Genomic DNA, 16,382 nt, shown 5'->3' with positions numbered 1-16,382 from the left:
ATCATCAGAAGGGTGAGTACAGTAAAATAAAATATTTTGAGAGACTACATTCACATAACTTTTATTACAATATATTATCATGTTCTACTTTATTATTAGTTATTATTATTAGTTTCTTATTGTGTTTTATAATTTAAATTTCATATAGGTATGTATGTATAGGGAAAAACATAGTATACATAGGGTTCAGCACTATCCATGGTTTCAGGCATTCACTGGGGGTTTTGAAAGGTATCCCCTCTGTATAAGTGGGGACTACTATATTCAAAATAAATGAGTTCCTACAAATCAAATTTAAAAAAGACAAACAGAAAAAAACCCTCAAAATGAGTAAAAAAATAAACTATGTGTCAAATAAATATATAAAAGTATGATCAACCTTAATAGTGATAGGTAAAAGAAAATAAAACCATAGTGAGAAGTATTTTAAACTCATCAGATTAACAAAATAAGCTGAACAAAGTCAAGTATTGAAGAGCATGTAGAGCACCAAAAACTTTCACACAGGCTCAAAGCAGTATAAACTGGCCCGACTGCATTAGAAAACAATCTAGTGATATCCAATAAATCTAAAGACGCTCATAAGTACTGACTTAGCAATTTCACAGCTAAAAAAATATGCCTTGAAGAAACTCTTACACCTATACATAATAGAAAAAAAGGAAATAATCAAATGTCCATTAAAGAATGGACGAATAAACTAGTATATTCATCCAATATGATTAAACAGTGAAAAATAAATGAAATAAAACTCCAAGTATGAATTTGACAATACTGCATGAAAAACTAAAATCACAAAAGGATGTACAGCATGATTCCACCTGTTAAAGTTTAAAACCTGATGAAAGTTAACTTATTTTACAAAATACACATGTAAACTATAGTAAAAATCAAGATAATAATATAAAATTCAGTCTAGTGAGTGCTCACAGGATAGAGGGAAAGATGGAAGATACTAACAGGAAGGGATTCACATGTGACTTCAACTGCATAATGTCCTATCTCTTAAGCTGGGTGGTAGATACTGGATTGGTAGCTATAATACACAAATGAACTGAAAACATGGACTCAAGCAAGACAGATAGATAAACAGATAAGTGGATAAAGAATAAAAATCAAGTATTTATTTCAATGAAAAAACTTAAGAAAAAGTAATTTTTTAATTTGAGCATGTTAATGACAAAGAGTAAAAAATGGATAGAAGATCAACAAAGTTGGAAGACTCACACTTCCAAATTTCAAAACTTACTAAAAAGCTACAAGAACCAAAACAGTGTGGTACTAAGCATGAGGAGAGAAAGATAGAACAATGGAATAGAATTAAATGTCCAGAAGGAAACCCATACATTTATGGTCAATTGATTTTCAACAGGGGTGCCAAGATCTTTCAATGGGGAAGAAATAGTTTCTTCAACAAATGGTGCTAGGACAACTGGATGTCCACATGCAAAAGAATGAAATTTGACCTGTACCTCATACTACATACAAAAATCACCACATACAAAAATTGCCATAAAATGGATCAAAGGCCTAAATATAAGAACTAAAACCACAAAACTCCTAGAAGAAAACACAGGGATATATCTTCTCCACCTCAGATTTGGCAATGAATTCTTAGATACGACACTAAAAGCAAGTGCAAAAGAAACAAAAGGACAGATAAATTAGACTACATCGGAATTAAATACTTTTGTGCTTCAAAGGACACTATAAAGAAAATGAAAAGAAAACCTATGAAACTGGAGAAAATATTTACAAATCACAGAAGTGATAAAGGTCTGGTATCCAGAATACATAAAAAATTGTTTCAACTCAACAATAAAAAGACAAACAATCCAATTTTAAAAATGGGCAAAGGACTTGAATAGACACTTTACCAAAGAAAATACAGAAGTGGCTAATAAGTATATGAAAAGAGAGACTATATTCAGATAACTTTTATTACAATATATTGTTATAATGTTCTATTTTATTATTAGTTATTATTATAACTAAATTGCCTGCTGGGGTCCAGCCAATCGGGACTGAGCAAGATGGGCTGGACACGCCCTAGAGCCCTCCTGTGGTCCCTTCCTGGATGACCAACCTTCCGCGTCCCTCCCTGGCCCTAATCGGGCACCGGTGGGGTCCCTCGGCCTAGCCTGCGCCCTCTCCGGGACTCCTTGGGGGATGTCGTAGAGCTGGTTTCAGCCTGATCCTGCAGGCCAGGCCAAGGGACCCTACTGGTGCATGAGTTCATGCATCAGGCCTCTAGTGGAATAATAATATTTACCCATGAAGAGGACGGAAGTACTGATATATGCTACAATGTAGATATACCTCCAAAACATTATGCCAAGCAAAAGAAGTCAGAAACAAAAGGTCATATACCGTAAGACTCCATTTATATAAAATCATAATAGATAAATCCATAGAGACAAAACACAGAACGTGGTTGCCACGGGCTGGGGGAAAGAGAGTGGAAAGAAGCCACTTAAAGAGTAAGATGTTTCCCTTTGGAGTGATGGAAATTGCAGAAAACTAGACAGAGGTCATGATTGCAAAACATCATAAATGTACTAGAATGCCATTGAACTGTTCACTTTAAAATGGTTAATTTTATGTTATGTGAATATAAATATTTAAACAAATATTTATGTTAGGTGAATATAAATATTTAAGCATTGTTTTTTTTAATGAATAGGAGAGAAAATGAGGATAAGAGATGCAGATTGAAGGGGCTGTAGGCATAAAGTCCAGAGCTAATGTTACCTAGCCTTGGCAAAGAGGAAAAACTATATGAATATATAGGGAAATCCTATGATGAAGAGAAAAATTGACAGTTCACTTACGGTGGCTTAGATGTTCGCAGTAAACTAGAAAGTGCACGTGTTAAGAACACAAAGATGAGAATAAAGTTATGAGGTGGGACAATAAACAGAAAATGTAGTTTATATCCTAGCATCCTTTCAAGTGCCATTAGAAAACAGACAAAGTCAAAAAATTCTGGAAACATGTTCAAATACACTAACAACCAGAGATATTAACAATGATGATATAGTTATATATTTGGCAATATGAAAGACACTCATGTCAAAATTCTTATTAAAAGGCATAATACTAAAAAATTCAAAGGGAAATTCTATTTTTATAAAATATATATTTTATAGATATATTAATAGGTATCCTATATAATAAAAGAGAAACATGCAAATTAACCATCCCTCCACTATGCTCAAGCCACGCCCACCAGCCAATCAGGAGCAAGTATGAAAATTAACCCAACTAAGATGATGGTGGCCACGGAGCTGGAGCAAGCAGGAAACTTGGGTTTCCACTGGCGATGGAGGAAGCAAGCTTCCCGCCTGCCCTGGCCGGCCCTGGGCTACACTCTATAAAGTTTCAATTATAGAAGATAAATAAATCCCAGAAAGAAAAAAAAAAAAGAAGCTGGGAGCCTGGGTAGGCAGGGGGCATGGCCAGCCTGAAAACAGCCATCAGCCCCTCACCCAGGCTGGCCACACCCCCATTGGGTGAGAGTCCCCACTGGGGGGCTTGACCAGCCTGCAAACAGTCATCAGCCCCTCACCCAAGCTGGCCAGGCACCCCAATGGGGACCCCCACCCTGAAGGGGGTGTGGCCAGCCTAAAAACAGCCCTCAGCCCTTCACCCAGGCTAGCCAGGCACCCCAGCAGGACCCCCACCCTGATCGGGGACACCCTTCAGAGCAAACCAGCCAGCCCCCACCCATGTACCATGCCTCTATCCTGTATATTAAAAGGGTAATATGCAAATTGACCCTAACAGCAGAATGACTGGGAATGACTGGTCACTATGACACACACTGACCACCAGGGGCAGACACTCAATGCAGGAGCTGCCCTCTGTTGGTCAGTGCGCTCCCACAGGGGGAGCTCTGCTCAGCCACAAACCAGGCTGACGCTGCCAGCACATTGGTGGTGGCAGGAGCTTCTCCTGCCTCCTCAGCAGCACTAAGGATGTCCGACTGCAGCTTAGGCCTGCTTCCCGCTGGCAAGTTGACATCCCCCAAGGCTCCCGGGCTGCCAGAGGGATGTCTGACTGCCAGCTTAGGCCCGATCCCCCGGGGAACGGGCCTAAGCCAGCAGGTGGACATCCCCCAAGGGGTCCCAGACTGCAAGAAGGCACAGGCCGGACTGAGGGACCACCCCCCCCCCCCAAGTAAACAAATTTTTGTGCACCAGGCCTCTAGTATCTAATAATTATACGTATGCATATTTTTAAAGTTTTTTGTTGGTGACAAGAGAATTGCTTTTTCTTACTTTATTTTCTTAATCTTTCAATGATTATAGTTTGCTTTTATATCATGGAATCTTACCACCTTATCCATTTTGAAAAGGGGAAATGGACAAAAAGGTAAGTAAATATTTGAACACACATCTCTATTCTGACAGCTTGAAAACATGTCATGAGAAGAACTACAAGGCAAAACCTATACATGGTGCTGATACATATTTGTTTGCTTTTCTGAAAGAGCACTAAAAGGACCAAGAGTGACTTAAAGGAAGAGAAGAAAGTTAAGAGGATAAAGGAAAGGAAGGGAGAAAGAAAAAGGGAAAGAGAGAGAAAGGGAGGGAAGGAGCAGAGTTGCCATGTCTTAGATAGTTTCAACTGATTGTTTTAACTCAAAAATTCACTACGCTTAATACTGGTTAATAAAGTCAATGGATTAAATATACAGTAGAGCTCATACACCTACACTTTTCTGGTACCACACAGCTATGTCATGCAACCATTCTCTCACCTGGAGTGTTTCCACACTCCAGCCTAGAGTTTGGTTCCACTGTAGGGACATAAGCTCACTTATCCCTGACTCTGACTACAACTCAAATCCCTAGACAAGTACACACACACACACACACACACACACACACACACACAAAACCAAAAAAAAAAAAAACTAATACAGCGCTCTGAAAAGTAAACAGACACATTTTGACGGAAAGTGAAAACTTGGAGAAGTAACCTACTCAGGATGAATTGCATAGGACTTCCTGTTTATTTTCTCACCTGCTTTTGCCCCCCAAATGGGCCCCAGTTGCAGAGCTGCACATCATCATCGGCAGCCAAGACTCAATGAGAAGCCTGTTTTTCTGTATATAGGTGAAGAACTTCTGTAAGAGAGAACCCAAAAAAGAGATGCCCTAATTCTACCTGCAAAGTATCAACCTAAGCTACACATGCAGAGCAAAGGCTCCCACCAGCATAGCAACAGGTGAGGAAACTGAACTGACGTTTGTAACATTCACACAAGTTTCATACTAACTCCTGAAATACACATGTGCAGGACAGACACAAATCAGCACAGCAAAAACATACACTGAGATATAAATCACTACCCACAGGAAGCAAATCAGATCCTAAGGCCTAAACTTTACTATGTTGACCATCTACTAAAAAATAATATCAACAGTTACCACAGGATTATAACAGAGTGTACACCAAGCATTTCAAACTTGAGGCCCTCAGGCCGCACCACCTAAAGGGGGTGTAGCCAGCCTGAAAACAGCCATCAGCCCCTCATCCAGGCTGGCCAGGCACCCCAGTGGGGACCCCCACCCTGAAGGGGGTGTGACCAGCTGCAAACAGCCATCAGCCCCTCACCCAGGCTGGCCAGGCATCCAAGCGGGACCCCCACCCTGATCCAGGGCACCCTTCGGGGCAAACCAGCCAGCACCCACCAGTGCACCAGGCCTCTATCCTATATAGTAAAAGGGTAATATTGCAAAATGACCCTAACAGCAGAAAGACTGGGAATGACTGGTCACTATGACACACACACTGACCACCAGGGGGCAGACACTCAATGCAGGAGCTGCCCTCTGGTGATCAGTGTGCTCCCACAGGGGGGAGCTCTGCTCAGCCACAAGCCAGGCTTATGGCTGCCAGTACAGTGGTGGTGGTGGGAGACTCTCCTGCCTCTTCAGCAGCGCTAAGTAAGTCCGACTGCAGCTTAGGTCTGCTCCCCGCTGGTAAGTGGACATCCCCCGAGGGCTGCCGGGCTGCCAGAGGGATATCTGATTGCCAGCTTAGGCCCAATCCCCCCAGGTAGCAGGCCTAAGCCAGCAGGTGGTCATCCCCCAAGGGCTCCCAGACTGCGAGAGGGCACAGGCCAGGCTGAGGGACCCCCCCATCCCCCGAGTGCACAAATTTTTGTGCACTGGGCCGCTAGTTATTAATAATGAACTACAATGTTCGCTAATGACTGATTACTATAATTGTGTTGCATTCATTTCCCTTCCATGCCTTATGCACAGGCGCACCATTTCTCTCAACTAATACCAGCAGTAAATATTTTAGCAGCCGATTGCCACATCATTAGTCTTGTACTGACTTGTTTGGTGTGCACAACAGGAAAGATTTCGCTTTCAGAGAACAAGAAAAATAGGTTTATTTGCATTATGCTTATTAATCTGTGCAGTTATTCAGAGTCTGGCAAGTTAATGTTCAAGAAAAAAATATTAATTTTTATTAAAATGTTCTATTATTTTATGTTAACGATTACTCATTTATTTCAGCCCTTTGTATTCAGCATGTCTCTATCGAAATAAACCTATGTTTCTATGAAAATTGAAGCTTTTGGTTTTTTGCAGCCCAAATAAACTTAAATTTTATTTATTTGGCCCATATTAGCCTTTGAGTTTGACATGTGTGGTGTACACAATTTACCACTGCTAATTTCTAGCATACAGTCCAAAACTGTTTGACAAAGAATAAGGACAATGTGACCAATTCTTCATAGCAGTCCATCTTGAGATGACCCAGATACAGGAACTATCAGAGAGTTTTTTAAAAAAAATTAGTATGTTTTTATTGATTTCAGAAGAGGAAGGAAGAGAAACATTGATGATGAAAAAGAATCATTGATTGGCTGCCATCTGCATACCCACTACTGGGGATCAAGCCAGCAACCCAGGCAGTGCCCTGACCAGGAGTCAAATCCTGACCTCCTGGTTCATGGGATCAGCCGAACCCCAGCAGCCAGCTAACCTACTGGTCGGAGCGTCTGCCCCCTGGTGGTCAGTGAGCATTATAGTGACTGGTTGAACAGTCAGACACTTAGCATATTATGCTTTTATTATATAGGATGAACAACTGAGACAAAAGATAGAAAAAAGTGAGTCAAGTCTTGGGATCTTCTGGGATAAAATTTAAAAAATCTAACATGGTTGTAATTTGAGTTCCAAAAGCAGAAGAGGAAGAAATTGAAACAGAAAAGTTATCTAAAGAAGTAATGATCAGAAACTTACCAAAATTGGTGAAAGACATAAATTAGAGATTCAAGCTCAGTGAACCTGAAAACAGATAACCTCAAAGAAAACCTCAAAGAAACCTCAGATTCATGAAAACCACACTGCTAAAAATAAAGATAATGAAATAAACATAGAAAGTAGCTAGAGAAAGATAACACATTACATGCAGGAGAACAAGAAACGAAATGATTAGGAGTTTCTCTACAGAAACTATAAAGGCAGAAGACAATGCAACAACAATATCTTTAAATTGTTGAGAAAAAAGATCTATCAATCCAGAATTCTATATTTGATAAAAATTTCCTTCATAATAAAATATTCTCCCTCTCCCTCCCTCTCTGAAATCAATAAAAATATATTTTTTAAAAAAGAAAAGAAACTCATCCCCAGTAGACATGTTTTGTAAGAACTGCTAAGGGACGTTTTCCATACTGAAAGGCAAAATTACCAGAAGGAAACATGGATCTTCAGGAATTAAAAAGAATAAGAGAAATGGTAAATAACCACGTAAACATAAAATAATACAGTTTTCCTCTTAACTTCTTTAAAATGCATATTTAAAGCAAAAAGTTTTAACAGCAAATGGTGCAGTTTCCAATGTATACAGACAAAATACATGTAACTTAAACAACATAAGGTAACTGAGGAGGGAGTAGGTAAGGCTAGAATGTGTATTTTAATGTAAATTAAAGACTTCAAGAAAGTATGGATATTTCACAATGATAAAAGGGCAATTCCTGCAGAAAACATACCATTTATAAAAATGTATGCACCTAATATTATAGCTTAAAAAAATGAAAGAAAATTTAATAAGAGCAAAATAGACAAGTCTATAATCATAGTAAAGATGTTATCACTCTTTTTTGAGAAATTGATAGAATACCAAGGCCAAAAATATCAGTTTACATAGAAGAGCTAAACACAATTCAATTACATTGATCTATTTGACATTTATAGACCATTCTTCTCTTAGGTTTTCTCCTCAAGAGAAATGGAAACATATGACCACACAAAGACTTTTGTACAAATATTCAAAAGAGCTTTATTTGTAATAGAACAAAACTGGGAACAACCTAAATGTCCCTGAATAAGTCAATGGATAAACACAATTTGATATATTTATACAATGAAACAATACTCAAAACAAAAAGGAAAGAATTGATACATATAATATTGACAGATACATATAACAACATTAACATATCTCAAAATCAGTATGCTGAGGGAAAGAAATTAAGTATAAAGAATACATACTGCATGATTCACTTATATAAAATTAGAAAAGCCAAAGTAATCTATAATGACAGAGTTAGATCAGTGGTTACCTGGACACAGGGATAGAAGGAGGAAAGATTAGAAAAACTGCAAAAGAATACATTGGTTTGTAATGAAAATGTTTATTATCTTGATTATGATGATGGTTTTACAAGTATATACATACGTCAAAAATGAATCAAGTTGTACACTTTAAATATGTGTAGTTCATTTAACTAGAGGCCCGGTGCACTGATTCATGCATGGGTGGGGTCCCTTGTCCTGGCCAGCAATCGGAGCAGGAGGTTGGCTGGCCACAGGAGGTTGGCTGTGAGAGCGCAATGACCACCAGGGGACAGCTCCTACATTGAGCGTCTGATCCCTGGTGGTCAGTGCATAGTCATAGTGACCGGTCGACTGGTCATTCGGTCGACCAGTTGTAACAATTGCTTAGGATTTTACATATATATAGATAGATTGTACCCCAAAAGTAAGGAAAATATCCTACCTATCCTAAACAGAGTTTTTGAGGCATGGTCTGAGTGTAGTTATTCACAAGAATTATCCAAGATATTTGTTTAAAATGCACATCTTGGTCCCCCATCCCAGACCTATAGAATCTGACACTCTATGAACTGACTTTACATAAGCTCCTCAGGTGATTACAACCACTGTTTAAGATCCAGTTCAAATGCCACCATCTCTTTGATGCCTCCCCTGATTTTAGTGAAAGGCAGAGTTCCCTCTTCACATCCCCCAAAGCCCCATCTCAAGAAAGGCACTTATGCTACCATGCTCCAATTATAGTCTTACCTTCCCTACTACACTTGAAATTTTACAGCGAGAAATCACATATATCGATTTCTGTGCCTTCTTTGTCTAGCACAGCTCCTCACACACAAAAGATGCTAAGTATAGGAATGGCATGTCTGGTGTATGTAACACGATGCTGGTACAGTCTTGTCCCATGCCACCCATAAGTTCACCAACTTAGATCAATAACACTGAATGAAATAAATGTGTCTAGAGGCTGTAGAGACTGTCTACCAAAAAGAATAGACTGGAAATAGTTTTACACTTATATAGGAAAGGAAGCATTAGGTATGCCAAATAGATATCCCAAAAAAAGATAAAGTACATAACACTTTGCAAACAGCACATTATTCTCAGATATCCATATCAACCATATTCCATCCTGAATGTAGCCAGGACAAGAGCTTGGTACTTCTTCTCCAATCCCTCACTCATCCCTCTTCTGCACCCTGTATCTCTACTACAAATACCTGTCATCATTTATTTTTGTCTGTGTGTACTGTGCTATTTTCAAAGCAAAAACAATACTTATTTGCTTTTCTATAGCCTTAGAAATAATTCAAAAAAAATGTGACAAGCAAATGAACAAAACAACAAGAAAAAAAGACTGTTTAAAACTTGAAACTGTTCATGTACATATTTAGTTTTATCCAAAAGAGGCAATTTTAATATTTTAATGAAGAGATAAAGAAGGTGATTCCATTTTTTAAAAGTTATTTTCCACTATAGAGCCTTTTATCTCCCTGGCCTGTGCACAATCTTCTAAATTTCACAGGGGCTCAATAAATGGTATATTCCTTCCTGGCACAATCATGACCCATGGTCACCCTGGTGATAGTTTTAGATGTTCATGCTCCACATATTATCTGAAAAGACATTAGCAGCCTGAGTCAACCCATGGGGAAATAAGTGTGCAGTATTTGGGGATGTGATACCTTACTGTCCTCAAAAAATCTCTTCAAAGAAAAAAGAACAATCACATTATGACAACAATCACCATCCACCTCACAACTACTAAATCTAAGGGTCTGAAAGCAATGGTAAAGACACTATAACTTAAAGAATTAAAGTAAAATTATGTAAACTATCTGGAAAAGCCTTATCTTAATCTGTACACAAAAACACATATCTGCCAAGGTCAACTTAAATGTGCAATGAAGTGTTTTCATTGACTATTCAAATAGCAACCTAATTTCATGCTATTAATTAAGTGCTCTCTACCACAGATTACATACATTGGTGGCACTGCCCTTCTTTAGTGGTAACAAATAACTACAGAACAAATAGAGTTTTGTTTGCTGTTGTTTGTTCCATTTGATTGCAGTTCTTTATTCTATCTGAGGATAATTTATCTGATACTAATTTCTAGCCACTTCAAAATCAGGAAACTTAGTATACAGGAAGCACAACATAGTAGTTAACTGTTGTCAGAAAGACCTGGGCAAGTCACATTACCACACCTAGGCGTTTGATCCTGATCACCTTTCTCAGGTTCTGTAAAATCCCCAGCTCTACCTCAGAGCCTTGTTACCAAGATAAAACAAAGGAAAGCATGTTAAGTCAATAGTGAGATGCAGGCACACAGTAAATTGGGCTACATTGATGTCTGCTATATCATGGCTGCTTCAGTTTCTTTGGTCTATAGTTATTTCATCATTTACCTGCACCTCTTTAAGAACTTTAAAGAAGGAGAATTTGCCCAGCCGGTGTGGCCCAATGGTTGATCCATGAACCAAGAAGTCATTGGTTAGATTCTGGGTCATGGTCCATGCCTGGGTTGTGGGCTTGACCCCCAGTAGGGGATGTGCAGGAGGCAGCCAATCCATGTTTCTATCTCTCCCTTTCCCTTCCTCTCTCTCTAAATTTAATTAAAACATATTTCTTTAAAAGTATAAAGAAGGAGAATCTACAACCATCAACTTTATTGTTTCTTTTTTTTTAAATATATTTTTATTGATTTCAGAGAGGAAGGGAGAGGGAGAGGGAGATAGAAACAATCAATGGGCCTTTCAGTCTGCAGGGCAATGCTCTATCCACTGAGCCAAACCGGCTAGGGCTTTATTGTTTCTTGGAAGTTCTATTTAAAAAGGGGGGAAAGCCCTAATGGGTTTGGCTCAGTGGTTAGAGTGTTGGCCTGGGACTGAAAGGTCCCAGTTTCACTTCCTGTCAAGGGCACATGCCCGGGTTGTGGGCTCGATCCCCAGAAGAAGGCGTGCAGGAGGCAGCTGATCAATGATTCTCTATCATCATTGATGTTTCTATCTCTCTCTCCCTCTTCCTTCCTCTCTGAAATCAATAAAAATATATTTTAAAAAATTAAAAGGCAGGTAATCAAGGGGGGAGGATGTAAGGGAAGAAAATGTAGGAAAATTGGAGGGATGAATTATACATAGTCTTTCTCTATATCGTAGAAACTCAGAAATAACAAAACAAAAAAAATAAGCTGCAATTACAATTGTCTGTGGTTAGTGACTGTCAGACACAGTTTAAAAATATAACTATATATGTCAAAACACATTCGAGTCTGAGAACACATAGCAGAACTTTGTCATAACTTCAAGTTCAAATAGCAAAGCCTACACAGAGTTTCTGTTCTAAAACTGTCTCTTTTTCCTTTTCGTTAGTGTCTGTCTCTCTCTCTCTCTCTCTCCCTCTCTCTCTCTCTCTCTCTCTCTCTCTCTCTCTCTCTCTCTCTCTCTCTCTGATTTAAATTATATGTGTACAATTTCCTAGTAACTTAAAACACATCCTACCACCACTGTGAATCTCTCAAACCTATTTGCATCTTAGGTGTCTTCTTTTTTTTCCCATTTTGCCATTTCCTTCAAGAATACCTGATGTGCTGATCTAATTGTAGAACAGCAGTCTCATTAATGTGCAATAGTGATTTGGAAACCTGCTTCAGATAACTATTTTCAGCAAATTACTGTGTGAATAAACCTCATAAAAACCCATCAAGGATATTGGAAAATATACAAGGAAGCACAATTCCAAGTGACAACTAATGTGCAAGCTGCTCATCCAATTTACTTTCTTCGTTCTGGCCCCTGACACCAAGCATTCCTGGGAGAAGGATACCTAGGATTTCTTCAAATCTTTGTCTGTAAACAAAATAGTCACATTCATTTTTGCTTTTACTTCCCTTGTCTTTGAGGTCAAATTCATAAAGTTCTTAGACCAAAGTCTATAAATTTAGTACTTATGTTTTCTTCCATGTAATTTATTGTTTCAGGTCTTATATTTAGGTCTTTGATCCAATAGATTATAACAAAATGCTCAAGTTCACTAGCTATTAGGGAAATGCAAATCAAACTATAATAAGATCCCATCTCTGACCTGTTAGAATAGCTAATATCAATAAGACAAGTAATAACAAGTGTTAGAGAGGTTGTAGAGATAAAGGAACCCTCATTCACTGCTGGTGGGAATGTAAGCTGGTATAGCCACTTTAGAAAACAGTATGGAGGTTCCTCAAAAAATTAAGAATAGAGTTATATGACCCAGCAACCTCTCTTCTGATATCTTCCCAAAATTTTTTAAAATATTTATTCCTAAGGATATAGGGGTGGGCAAAGTAGGTTTACAGTTGTTTGTATGAAAAAATATAATACAAGAATAAATAATAAAACAATAATAAACTCTGTGTTTTGCACACTTACAACTATAAACCTATTTTTAACAATTCCTGTACACAGACCCCTATGATCATTGCAGCATTATTCACAGTGCCCTAGACATGAAAATAACCAAAATGTTCTTCAATAGATGATTGAATAAAGAAGATGTGGTACATATGTACAATGTAATATTACTCAGCCCTAAGAAGAGATCAAAAACTATTTGTGACAATATGGATGGATCTTGAGAATATCATGCTAAGTGAAATAAATCAGATGGAAAATGTCAAAAACCATATGATTTCATTCACAAGTGAAATATAAAACTGAAAACAGTAAATGAACAAACAAGACAAACAAACAAATAAAAACTCATAGACACAGACAACAGCATGGTGATTACCAGAGGGGAAGAGGAATGAGGGAACAGTAGTAAAAGGTAAAGGGGTCAAATATATGGTGACAGAAGGAGATTTTACTTCGGGTGGTGAACACACAACCAATATACAGATGATGTATTATGGAATTGTATACTTATTAACCAATGTCACCTCAGTAAATTTAATTTAAAATAAAAATGAGAAATAAAATGAAAGCAAAACTAAAAAATAAAATAAAAACACCATAGAAGTATTTGAAGCTAGCTCCTACTCAAGAAGAGATTAAATCTTACATATGTAGATGCCCTCAATATTTTGTTTTCTATTAAGATGCTTATTCATCTATAGAGCTGATTTTTCTGTTTCTTAATATTCTTAATTTTCCTGTTCCCTCACAAATCAATCACTCAATCAAGAATCAGAGATCCTGAGATGACTAAGATCAGAGGTAATCTAGTTCCAGTTGGTTATAAATCATTTCTGTAATATGCAGGACAGCCTCTGTTTAAATATTTCCTATTATGGGGTATCTCTGTTGATAAATAGCTCTAGTCATTTGAAAATTTTTTAAAATTATCAATTTTTACTGAATGTTTACTAGCTGCCAGACCCTCCATTAATCCTCATAATAAAACATTAAGGAAAGAGTCACTGTGCCCATTTTAACACATTGCGGACAGATCACGAGAATTCTTGCTTCATATTACACAGTGTTTTACAAAGTATCATACTTTAAAAAGATATTAGCTTGTAAGAACGTGTAATAAATAACGTCAAAATGCAATGGATATTTAATTTTAAAGCGTGCCTTTAACATTTATGTAAAACTCGTTCAACAGAAACTTATCTGGCCACTGGGTAAAGCTAGAAATAAAACTACTGGTCCACAAGGTGTTAATATGAGAACATCAAGACTCTCAGGGGTTAAGCAACTTGCCTGAAGGCACACAGCTGTCAACTGACAGAACCCAAACTCAGGCCTCAAAACTTTTACCCTCAGGATTCAAAATTTTTAAGCTCATTCCTCAAAACTTTTATGCACAGGCCCTAATTTGTGATCTCTGTGCTCCCTCTTCTCTAATACAGATCTACAAGTATTTGAAAAGTATCCAAGAAGCACTTGGCAGAGTGCAGGGCTTCCCCCAAAGCCTTCCTAGGCAGAATGGACAAGAATCTGAGCTGACTGAGTCCAGGCCCTGCAGGTGAGGTTACCTAAGAGTAAGAAGGGAAGGCCAGGTCTCTGGTCTCCCAGCCCTAATAATACAAACTCCTGCACTTCACTGCCAGCTCATCTCTTCCATCTTATTCTGCCCTTATTCTCTAACCAGCCGTGGGCAAACTACGGCCCGCAGGCCGGATCCAGCCCGTTTGAAATGAATAAGACTAAAAAAAAAAAAAAAAGACCGTACCCTTTTATGTAATGATGTTTACTTTGAACTTATATTAGTTCACACAAACACTCCATCCATGCTTTTGTTCTGGCCCTCCGGTCCAGTTTAAGAACCCATTGTGGCCCTCGAGTCAAAAAGTTTGCCCAGCCCTGCAATCTCGTGATGTTATCTATGGTCTATCCCAGTTGTTGCAAACTCATTAGTCAACAGAGCCAAATATCAACAGTACAACGCCTGAAATTTCTTTTGAGAGCCAAATTTTTTAAACTTAAACTATATAGGTAGGTACATTGTTATTAACCTACCTATATAGTTTAAGTACTGCTGATATTTGGCGCCTCCCCCGCGCTGCATATCCCACGGCCCGCCTGCTCCACCTCTCCCGTCGCCCGACCACCGACACCCCCACTTCTTCTAATGCCACTTCTTCAAAATAGACTCACCCAGGCCAAAAACCAACTTCTGCGCATGGGCCACGAAGTTTTAATCCCACTGTACATGCGCGCCCGCATGTGGTATTTTGAGGAAGAGCCACACTCAAGGGGCCAAAGAGCCACATGTGGCTCGCGAGCCGCAGTTTGCCGACCACTGGTCTATCAACATTTCTTAGTCACCAAGAAGGGCTGCTCTTCTCCATTCTGCTCTAGGAAGCCCTGTGACCAACCCTGAACCCAGACCCACTGACCTCTAACACCACAGAGCAAATGTCCTTCTACAGAAGCTGAGTGGGGATTCAGTGGGATATAGGGGCAGAGTGCACTTTGCAATATGCATCACTTCCACTCCAGTTACTGCTTATGCGATCAGCCCCTGCTTAAATCTCAACTGAGTTCCCAGGAAGGATTTATACTCTGAAAAAATATGTTTTAAATTAAATTCAAATGGCGACTTTTTAAATATTTTGTGATATAAAAATGCTTCTAAGCCATTTTAATTACTGGTTGTTGATAAATGACTTATCACTCTGAAACATGCTATTTTTTAGATCCAGGTATTCAAGTATTGTTCACTGTATAAAAATCCTTATCTGTATCTATTTTTAGATGACTTCAAACCTGCTTCTAATGACACTTCTTATGAAGGAAAGCTTGAGATTGACAAAGGTGAATAGGTGACAGTAACTCTACCAAGCATAAAAATGAGGAATGTTTTTGCAAGATTTCCAATAAATTAATTAATTTGTTTCTTTACTATGTTTGTGACTTGGTTGACTAAGAGTTGGGGTTTTGTTTTGTTTTTATTTAAGTATGGAAGACATTATAAAACTCACAGCTCACCCCACCTGGTTTGGCTCAGTGGATACAGCATTGGCTTGCAGACTAAAGGGACGTTGGTTCAATTCTAGTCAAGGGCACATGCCTGGGTTTTGGGCTCGAACCCAGTAGGGAGCGTGCAGGAGGCAGCCTATAAATGATTCTTTCTCAACACTGATGTTTCTATCTCTCTCTCCCTCTCCTTTCCTCTCTGAAATAAAAATTTAAAATTAAAAAATCACAGTTCTGAAATTAAGTTTAGAAATAATCATTTTTATTAAGCAATGGTCCTGCAGAGAAAAGCTAGAAAGAACTTTCTTAAGTACCTATCTATAGAATTTAATCAGAGATCCCGTCTTTCAACTTATCCTCAATCAGGTGGCACTGTCAACATTGAGAGCCT

At 38.5% G+C, this 16,382-nt stretch overlaps 1 protein-coding gene across 3 annotated transcripts in view; it reads right to left on the bottom strand.

Annotated features, from left to right (window-relative positions):
- FARS2 (phenylalanyl-tRNA synthetase 2, mitochondrial) overlaps positions 1-16,382 on the bottom strand; it is a 581,172-nt gene that overhangs the window by 371,264 nt on the left and 193,526 nt on the right. The gene's annotated exons all lie outside the window — the stretch shown is intronic.

Source organism: Myotis nattereri (genome assembly GCF_964212035.1).
Source record: "Myotis nattereri genome assembly, chromosome: 3".
Taxonomy (NCBI): Eukaryota; Metazoa; Chordata; class Mammalia; order Chiroptera; family Vespertilionidae; genus Myotis; species Myotis nattereri.
The sequence above is the reverse complement of the archived record's forward strand: the minus strand, read 5'-3'. Positions and strand labels throughout refer to the sequence as shown.